Consider the following 9,142-nt stretch of genomic DNA (forward strand, 5'->3'; position numbering starts at 1 on the left):
TTCTTATCCGAAATTATATTCGCACAAAATTTAAAATAAATTTTTTCTATAAAGAAATTCATCATTTTGACTGAATAGTGTTGTGAATTCTAATGTAGAGGGGTTGAACACTAATGACTAAGAAATCAGTGATATGGAGATGACTAGAAACCGGGAAAGGGGCAAGGGCAAGAAGCCAGACCGAGGAAGTATATCCCCGAGGAGTCGTTGGCTTTGGTGAATGTCTATATCGACGTTTCTTTATTGACAACAACTACAAGTTCCAGATGTTTTTAGGACTTAATTTTTATACTTTTAGGATTTATATTTTTTTATTTTTCTCAAATTTTTGAATTTCTTCTTGTTTTTAATTAATTAATACTCCCTCCATCCCAACTCGAGTGATTGATTTCTTTTTTGCCGTTATTTTGCGAAGATGATAATAAATAGTTAAAGTAGAGAGAAAGTAAAATAAGAGAGAGAATAATATACAAGAAAGTCATATCTATATTATTCTCTTATTTACTTTAATTTCTTTTCATTTTAACTATTTATTAGTATCATTTTCTTCAAACACGATCACTTAAAATGTGATGAAGGGAGTATGAGAGATGTGAGGTGATGGCATTCCGCTGATGGAGTTGTAGTCTGGTGAAAGAAAAGATATGACTCTGCATATCATGAATGTCTTTTTACTCCTTCAATGATATCTATAAATAAATACAACCCAATAAATACATTAAACTTTCTTACTTCCTCCGAAAGATCTACTTCCTTTCAGTAGAGGTCACCAAATTATCAAATAATTGAACCCAATCAAATTATAAGGTTTGATTTGCTAGCTTCTAATTTGATAGTATTAAATTTTGAATATTTCTCTCAATTCAAAAAACGAATATTCAAACAGTTTGAATTACGTAAAATATCGAATTACTATCTCTATCTGTAAAAAATAGTATTCAAACAATTTGAATTACGTAAAATATCGAATTACTATCACTATCTATAAAAAAATAGTCTTGATAGTAAATACTTTTTAATTCTAAATTAAGTATGAGAATGATAGTATATACCTTTTAATTCAAAATAAGTGTGAGAAAGATTGTGAAAAAATATATTAAAATATTATTAGTAGAAAATGGAATCCACCATATTGGAAATATGAAAGAAAAAAACATTAGAAGATACACTTACTATAAGTAAGTAAAAAATAATTTTAATGGACAATAAAAAAAGAAAAATATAACTATTTTTTCTGTTATAATTACTAGTCCCTATGTCCGCGAATAGGAATCCTATTTTTTCATATTCGTCTGTCCACGAATAGGAGTCCCGGTTCATTTTTATTACTAAAAAATACTAGTAATACCCACATTCCCCTAATTCATTCCACTTATGTTTATTTAAAACTAATACTCCCTCCGTTCCGTAGTAGTGGAGTCATTTTGCCATTTTGGTACATTCCATAGTAGTGGAGTCATTTCCCTTTTTAGTAAAAGTTAACACATTTCTTCTCACTTACTTTACTCTCTCTTACTTTATTCTCTCTTCATCTCTCTACTTTCTTAATCTCCGTGCCGAAAAGAAATGCCCCCACTACTATGGAATGGAGGGAGTAGTATATACAAGTGAAACTTATATACAACTAACTTTTTTCTACTCACTTTTCTTAACATTTCTTAAAATCCGTACTAGAAAGAATAAAGATTCCTATTCGCGAACAGATGGAGTATAACTCTCACACCGCAACCCCTCTGACGTATCCATTCATGATAAATAAATATGACAAAAATTAAAGTAATCACATATCGAACATATTCTTATCTAACATATATATCAAAAACCATAGGATAAGGTTATCCACATCCATGTCTCAATACCGTCTCATCCATTAACTATTCATGGGTCCCACTGTACTTTTTATCCTATCTCTTAACTAAGAGACAGCACCTGCAACTAAGCATGCATAAATCGAACCGGCCCGGCGGTTAACCGGTGGTTCCGAACCGCCAGTTCATGAACCAGAACTGGAACCAGAACCGGCACCGGCGGTTTGAATGGGCAGGCGGTTTCGCGGTTCAAGCGGGCCGGTTCAGGTTCGAGAAAATCATGAACCGTGAACCAGCGGTTCAACGGTCCCAACGGGCAGATTCCGGCTAGGGGCGTAGGGTTGCAGGCGAGGGTTGCAGAAAAACCGGCGGTTTCTGACGGTTCCGATGCTTTTTCAGGTGGCAGAGCGTAGGGTGCAATGTATAGGCCTGAAAACCGGTCAGAAACCGCCGGTTTTTGGCCAGAAACCAGCGGTTTCAGTCAGAAATCGTGGACTGAACCGCCGGTTCAGGCGGTAAACCGTCCGAATTTGAAATTTGATTTTTTTTTATTTCTTCCAATTTTACTCCTATAAATACCCCACTTCCCCCCTCGTTTTTACTCACCTCATTCTTGTGTTAACAAGGATTTCATTCTCAATCTCCCTTTCTCTATTCTCTCATCATTCTCTCTAATTGCTCAAATTGTTTACTAGTTACTACTATATTTGTTGTTGTGTTCGTAATTTACCATTTATTTCATACTCCATATTCATCCATGCTACTTTCATTTATTACTATGTCTTCTTCTCGTGGTGGACCGGGACGTGGTGATCGGGGCAAAGGAATTGCCCAAGATCAAAGTAGTCGTCCCTCAAAATCAAGGCGACCTAGTCGTCGAGAAGTTATGGAAGAGGTTTCCCGAGTGGCGGCTGAACGCCTGCAAGTAAGTTCTAAAAAATAAAATTATTTTTGCAATTCATAATTTCATAAGATTGAGTTTTTTAATTTTTTTTGTGTTCCTAATTAAACTTCAACTTATATTATATTTATAGATAGAAGAAGATCATAGGATGAATATGCTACTCGCTGAAATGCATCAAGGTGGGGGCGGGGGCGGTGGTTCCCAACAAAATGACGAGTACGACGTGTCTATATTGTCGGACTCGGACAACAATGATGATAGATCTCATTCTCGTATTCCGTCTAGCACCGGCGGAAATGAGGAGATGCCTCCTCCCCTTCCACCCACTAACACTACATAAGCTTTGAAGTCTGATATTTTTGTTAAACACTACAAGAAGGTCCCGGTGGTGATTCCAAGTCCTCATGATCCGCACTTTCAAGAAGCGACATCGGCGTTTCATGCATATTGTAACTATTGTGATAAAGTCTACAAATTTGCGAGTGGTGGGTGATATGGCACCCTCCGTCGTCATTTGGTGACAAAGCATCCGGTAGAATGTGGCACTACCTCTACCCAAGCCCAACTAAACTTCCAACCCGGTGGCTCAGGTTCGTCAGGTACGCCTCTTTTTAAATATGATAAAATTTTTTTTCCTGACGTTATGACTAGATGGGCTGCAATGAAGCATTTTCCTTTTAATGTTTATGATAACAAAAAATTTGAGGTTACTATGCAAAGTGGTTTAAACATAGCTATCAAAAGAATAGGTCGAATGACCGTTCAACGATCTACCGTTAGACAATGTTTAGAGAAAAAGGTTGAATTATCACGTTATTTAGTTAACTTGGGCCACAAAGTGAACATTTGCTCAGATGTATGGACTGATTATTTTAACCGGCATTCATATATGGGCATTACGGTTCACTTTGTGGACAATAGTTGGACTTTGAACAAGTGTTTAATTGGTTTTAGAGAATTTGAGACACCACACACTGCACCCAAAATTGCTTCTTTAATTATTCAAGTTTTGAATGAGTTTCAATTATGCAATAAGATATTTTCTATTGGTTTTGATAATGCAACTGCTAACACCGCAACTATTAGTGATTTGATTGCGGCTTGTGCTCCGGTAATTGGAGGTAAGTATTTTCATCAAAGATGCATATGTCATATTTTAAATTTATGTGTACAAGATGCGCTTGAATTATGGCAAAAACATGTTAGTCCTATTAGAACTGCAGTTAGATTAATCCATCAAAAGCCAGCTATTAGCAAAGCTTGGAAGAAATATTACCTTCAAAAGAATGTAAGATATACGAATTTTACTATGGATGTGTCTCATACATGGAATTCGACATATGATTGTCTGAATTCAATTTGACGCATAAAGATTCTTTATGTGATTTTTTTAGAACCTATCCCGTTCATGATTTATATCTTTCGCATAGTTGTTGGGAACATAGCGTGGCTTTATTTAAATTGTTCAAATATTTCAAAAATACTACTGTTGAATTATCGGGTATTTATTATTGCACTGCTGTTCGTGTTTTAGAGCATTGCATGTATATATCACTTGGTTTTAAAACTGCAATGAAAAATGCTTCCTCTTCACCTGAATTGATGTGTGTTTTATATTATATGATTGAAAAATGGCTTAAGTATTTCAGTGAGATTCCAACGGTGTTTTTGATTGCAAAGGTCTTGGATCCAAAATGTAAATTAGCCGGTACCACCAGGAATTTTGATTTTTATTATAACAATTTGAGTTCTATTGATCTTGGTCCACTTCAAGCGGTGCAATCGGATACCAGTGACGAATTTGGAGTAGACCTCTCAGAAACATTTCAAATAACCCTCCCCGACTGGTCAATTATCTAACAAACCTTCGAGTTTAACTTGCGTGCTCTCTACATCGAATATGAAACCTAGTATAACAGTACTCACCAAGTCAGAAGACCCCCCTCCTCCACAACATAACTATGGCTTCGCATTTCAAGCTGATTATGATGACCCCGACGCGCAATCCCAATTAGCCAACCTATACAGCTACAGCACCGACAGAAGGTCCTCAGGCATGGTAAGTGAATTAGATTTATATTTCGATTCACTCTTTTCTTTTGGTGATGAAGGTCCTACTCCTCCCGCCCAAATCGACGTCCTCGATTGGTGGGAAACCCACGAGAAAGATTTTCCCATACTTGCGTCAATGGCCAAGGAGATTTTTTCTGTTCCGGCTTCCACTGTCACCGTCGAGCCCGCTTTTAGTGTTGACTCGCTTGTGTTGGATGAATCAAGAGGTAAGCTCTCCGTGAAAAATATGGAAGCTGTGATGTTACTTGATGATTGGGCCAAAGCTGACGTCAGAGAACAAGAAAATGATTGGGATGATCGTCAGGAGGGATCACAAGATGAATTCACCGGGGATGAATCGTAGGCCAACCATCAACCGCCGCCGGCCAAGCCAAATAGGTAAGTAAGGTAAGAGAACTACGTGGGCTTTGATTCCCTAATGCAAATAAACATTGGGGGATACGTAGGCACCTCAACTTAAATTTTAAATTTAAGTTGAGCTGAAGTCCTTTTTCCTTTATTTTTTTTTCCATTTGTTCCTACTTTTAAAATATGCAAATACAATTAAATAATTATATTTGTATATACTCTAGTCGATGAAGTAGATTTCTCTATAAGGCTAAATCCGGGAAACTTTTGACAATTCTACTATAATTGTTGATTGTTAGACTAAACTCAACATTTAAAGTTGAATTGCTAAAGGTGGCCTCAATTTAGTTATGTAGAAAGATCTCCTTCGCCGACTAAGAGTATATATACTTATAAGTTTTTTTTATAAGAACTTCTAAGTCTTTTTTTAATTTGTAATTAGCTTCGTTGTTGACTAGTAGTCTCATTGTATTTAAAATTTTGTTTAAGTCTTCAAGACCTCAAGGTTTTTGTTATTTGTAATTGTTGTAACGTGTAATCTCAATAAAATTGCAACTTTCATCGTGTTTTTTTGAATTTTATTTACGCACATTTCATACATAAACAAATAAAAAAATGAAAAAAAAATTTAGACAAACCGCCGAACCGGCCCGGAACCGGCGGTTTTGAACCGCCCCGTAAACCGGTGGTTTTTTGAACCGGAACCGGAACCCTTGGCGGGCCGGTTCCGGTTCATGGGAATCATGAACCGTGAACTGCCGGTTCATGAACCGGAACCGGCGGTTCCTAAACCGTGTGCATGCCTATCTGCAACCCTTAATCTCTTAACCATCTCATCCCTTAACTATTCATTCAATTTCATTTTTATTTTTATTTCCAACAAATTAAATTACAACATCCGAAAATATGAAAAATACATAATTGAAATCCTAATATTACAATTTATTGAAATCCTCATAATCATGGAAAGTGATGCGGTGATCGTAACGTTTGCCAAATTTTTCCCAAATGTGCTCCATTAGATCCTCCTGGAGTTGGGCGTGGGCGATAGAATCACGTGTCCTTGCCCGAACACACATTCTCTCTTGCAAAGAAGGATGCACTCCACTGCGAGGCGGACTACTTGCGGTAGAGCCTCCCGGGGTTTCAGGGTCGAACCAATTTTCCGCATTAGGTCATTCGTCGACGACAATCATATTGTGCAAGATTATCCACGTATACATGATGTCGACCATATTCTCCTAAAAACAACGTACGAGCCGGGGATTTGATAATGTGGAATCGAGCTTGTAGAACCCCGAACGCTCTCTCCACATCCTTGCAAGCAGCCTTTTGCTTCTGTGCAAAAAGAGCCTGTTTTTCATTTATCGACCCATTGAACGTCTTCACGAAGGTTGATCACTTCGGATAGATGTCGTCGGCAAGATAGTACCCCATTTTATACTGGCGGTTGTTAGCGGTGAAGTTGATGGTCGACGCTTTACCATTCTGAAGTGAGGAAGAGCTAAGTCGGATCGTGTGTGTTTCGTGTGCTTACAGGGAACACTAATACAAGTGCTCGGTCAAGACACCGCGCTTCTTAAATCCACTGGATCACTAGGTCCAGGAACCCAAGGAAAACAGAGTGTTGTTGTCGTTGGACACGCTCGACTCTCCTTCAAAAATTAATCCCTCAACCCAAATTACTATTAAATTAGTATAGGGAAGTGGGGTCGATCCCACGAAGATGGATTCGTGAGTAGTGTTTAGAGACTCTGGAAACAAGCGGCTGCTGCCACGCAAAGGGTTGAGGTTTATAACAACTACCACTAGACCTAGGCACGGAATTTAAATGCTAGACCTAAGAAACAGAATACTTGTAAAATCAGACATCAACACCGAAAGAAACAATAGCTCGCTAGACCGTGTAAATGTTTAACTAAATATGACTAGGCCGGAAGAATTAAAAAGTGGGGACCAGGACATTCAAATAAGGTAAGTACGGTAAAAGCTGCAACTAACAAACTCATGCAATTTCCTATCCCACTCAGAAACGTAAATGAAGAAAACAGAGCATACTCCTAGATTAGAACAGAATATAGAAATCGGGACGCCGGAAACTCGTTACGAATCGGAAGTACATCAGATCTACATAAACTGAACGAAATGAAACGAAAACACGCAAGCTAGGCATAAAATTAAACCAACACGACTCAGATTCACGTCGAATGCTTAATCCACTCCGGATCCAAGACATCCGAACTCAACACCCAGCACAATCAACTCCATAGCTCCGATTCTCACAGATCTACTCAAATCAACTCCAGATCCCAACAATCACAGACAACCCTACGACATCAACAAGTTAAGAACCTGATTCATCCACAAACAAACTCCATTCTCCCAGATCCAACCACAAACCTGCGATAATCTAGAAAACAACCAACTCCAACAATCCAACTCAGAATTCAAGTAAACATAATCGACAAACAAAGATCAACACAGTCGGCATAAACTAAAACGAAACTTGCATAAACACAGAGAATATCCAGAAAACAAAGAGGTCCGAGCCTCGTACATCGAAGCTCGGAGAATTCAGCAGAAACGTAAACTGAAAATAAATTGTTTCTTCGCCCTCAAGTAGGACGGTGTTACCACCAGATCGAAAAGTGTGTAAGCTAGAAGTGAACCCCAAGTATGCCCTGAATTTCCCACGAAAGAACCCAAGTGTGTGAAGAAAAGTGAACTAAGCTACAAGCTGTTGGCGAGGTCTCCAACCGAGAAGATCCCTCCAGCGTGCATGCTTCTCTCTTTTATAGACGCGGACATAACCTTCTAGAGTCTTCGTAGAAATCTCTATTCTACCCTTCAACTCTGAGGCTTCCTCCGTCGAGCAATTTTCCGCATAATGTCCACTCTTTCGCCTTCTTCCTAGGTCCACGCAACTGTCTCCCTTCTTTGCTGGACCTGGCGAAAATCTTCACACACCTGGCTTAAAACGCGTGTTAGACCCAGAAATTTCACGAATTAAAGCCCTAGACCTATGCATGAAATTAGCCTTATCAAACTGCTCACACTTAAACCATGCTTGTCCTCAAGTATGAAAGACAAGAAAATGAAATAAGGCGAATTTCAATGCACGGTTCCCAAGACCGATCCTACAAACAAGATTTAACAAAAACAAAAACCTAGACCTAGAAAACTAACAGACTCAGAAAAGAAAATAACACACAAAGAACACAAAACACAACACATAATCATGCACTAGCTTCAACTTTTAGGCGACTGTCCCCACAAGCTTAAGTCTTCTCCGATCATCTACAGTCTCCAAATCCTCCTTCTTCCTTCGTCAACCCAAACGGTTCGTCAGTTTGTCAAGAAACCTATGGATTTCCTAGCGGTTAGGTTCGCTCGATCACTCATTCCTCACCAGGGATGTTAGGACCAAAAACGCTCCAAGGTTAAAGTTACACCACTGATGCGTTGGGTTATGAGAGTTTCCCCTTTTTATTATCTCCCCTCTTTTCTGGGTAAGGCAAATATTTCCTAGGTCAGGTAATTTTTACTTCCTGCCCTTAGATAATTAAGCTCCTTTTTCTCTTCTTTTATTTTCCCCCTGGACTTCGTCTAGCTTATACCTCCCCCTTTTTTTTTTCTCCTGGACTTCGTCCAACTTATACCTCCTTTTCCTGGACTTCGTCCAGCTTATACCACCAGCTCTGGACTTTGTCCAGCTTATTCCTTCATAACCCATTTTTTCTCCTTTATACTCTACTCCCTAAGTATCAAGTGACTGCCCATTTTTTACAAGTTAGCTCAAAGTGTTTAGGCTTATAACTCACTTTATAGTAAGGCTGCACAACTAGGTTATCTAAGGTATCCTCTATCGTCCTCACTTCATCCAAACCGCTTTTAGTTTATTATGGAAGAGGGCATCAAAGTTGACGTGTATCCTATCTTCAATCGCTCACTAAGGGAATATTTCTGCCTTATTGTATCCACTAGCTCATGCAACATGTAACACACAGAC

This window comes from Salvia splendens, chromosome 12 (assembly GCF_004379255.2).
Source record: "Salvia splendens isolate huo1 chromosome 12, SspV2, whole genome shotgun sequence".
Classification (NCBI taxonomy): Eukaryota; Viridiplantae; Streptophyta; class Magnoliopsida; order Lamiales; family Lamiaceae; genus Salvia; species Salvia splendens.